Source organism: Galeopterus variegatus, unplaced genomic scaffold (assembly GCF_000696425.1).
Source record: "Galeopterus variegatus unplaced genomic scaffold, G_variegatus-3.0.2 Scaffold2227, whole genome shotgun sequence".
NCBI classification, from domain to species: Eukaryota; Metazoa; Chordata; class Mammalia; order Dermoptera; family Cynocephalidae; genus Galeopterus; species Galeopterus variegatus.
This window is the reverse complement of record NW_007728338.1, coordinates 242,104-244,248: the sequence shown is the minus strand read 5'-3', so window position 1 is coordinate 244,248 and position 2,145 is coordinate 242,104.

The window sequence follows — 2,145 nt, the reverse complement described above, 5'->3', positions numbered from 1 at the left end:
ATATTTTATTGTAACTCATTTATTTAGATATTTATATGTCTTGTTTCCTTCTTTCCACTAGGCTGTATGCACCTGTGGGTAAGAACTCTGTCTAGTGCCATTTATTCCCCAGCATTTAATAAAGTACTTGTCAAGTACCAAACAGATGTTTGAATTAATTACTATCACTTTACATATGTATTAAAAATCACCTAAACTATCATATTCTGAAATAAGGGAGGATTTGACATTCAAATACACTTGTATATTTCCTATATTTTTTAATCTGTTCAATGTAAAAAAAATATATACATAAACATAAAGCTATATTTAACACATAAACATCCATACATAAAAATATTTGTGAAGAGTTTTACTCTTCTAAATCCAGGGTCTATGCTTGAAAGAAGAATTAACACTAATTGCCCTTGCAAAAATCAAGAAGATTATTTACTCAGGTAATCTGAGGATATTTAAGTGAAGGTTCTGAGAATTATAGATATTGTCATTCTTCCCTGGTATATGTAAAAGTGAAGAAAAAAAGTGAAAATAAAATTTTGCAGCCATATTTTAGTTTTAATGATAGCTATTAATGCTATTGCTTTTGTCAATTGGTTAAAGAAAATCATCCTATGACTATGTATCTATAATACATCTTTACTGAAAAGACTATAAACATAGGAAAAAAATAGAATTAACAACAAAGAACAATAAGTACTGATTATATTCCTAAGATTCTCTTAAAAATATCTTTCTACTGTAACTGTTCAGAACACCAAATAGAAAGGAAGCATCTCTGTATATAATTTAGTTAAACTTTCATAAATTTTGATTCCTGATTCTGTATCATATCATAACTCCATAGAATTATAAAACATACCATAAATAATAAAATATGAATTGATCTTGGAGATCATCTATTTCAGCTTTTCATGAAGTTAATTCCCTTTGTCATACTTCTGGTGTGTGTTTATACAGCTTCTCCTCAAATACTAAAACGTGTTACTACAAAAAATCAGCCAATTTTCATTTTTAAACTTCCCTGAGATTTTGTGACTCCTCAAATTATGCTAAAATGTTTCTCATATAAGTGTTACTACTCATGATCTTTAACACAGATTAAGTTAAAACTCATTTTCTCAAGACAATTATAAGATTCTCCATGAATATTCTGTTTTCCAACCTAAATTCCCTTGTCCCTCTGATTATGTCTTACGCACCCTATTTTTAGCTTGCTCTACTCTCACTTGTAAATAAACATGAAGATTAGTTAATATTTCTAAGAAAAAAAAATAAAAAAGCAATCTCATCACTATTTAATGTTAAAGAAAGGGTAAATATCAACTATGATAATTTAGTTTATGATTTCCAAAAGGACGCTTTTTTTTGTAGCACATGTGGTCTTCATAACAGCCACATGAATTGTTATTGCAGAAAGCAAATAAAAAAGCAATCTCATCACTATTTAATGTTAAAGAAAGTGTAAATATCAACTATGATAATTTAGTTTATGATTTCCAAAAGGATGCTTTTTTTTGTAGCACATGTGGTCTTCATAACAGCCACATGAATTGTTATTGCAGAAAGCACTTAGATAAGACATAAACCATAGTTTAGAAACAGAGTAAGGAGACATAACATTGATATTGTTAGTAAATTAGAAATATGATAAAAACCACAAGGGAATTTCTCTTTGGGAGTTAAATTCCTGAAAGAGTTTTACATTGTCACCATGAATAAGACTGCAGCATATAGGATGAGGTAAGTCAATGTTTATGTAATGCATGTTTTTTTTTGTTTGTTTGTTTTGTTCTGTTTTGTTTGTGAAGTGAGTAAAAATTAACAACCATTTAAAATGAATACTCTAATGGTCATAAAAGGATTAAAGTATTAGTAAAACAATAAATACCTTCTAATAATCGATAAAAGAGAAAATAAATTATGGTTTACTAGAGAAAAAGATATTTTGTTTTAAAGACAAAATATTTCAGTGAAAGACTAGATGGAGGGTTGTTGATGACATTTTAAAATGCACATGACATTAAAGAATCAATAAAAAATCTCATTTAATAAAAAATTGTCACTGAGAATGTCTGCCAGCAGGAATTGTGCCTTCTCTCTTTTTAAAAAATATTTATTTATTTATCTATTTATTTATTTTAGTTT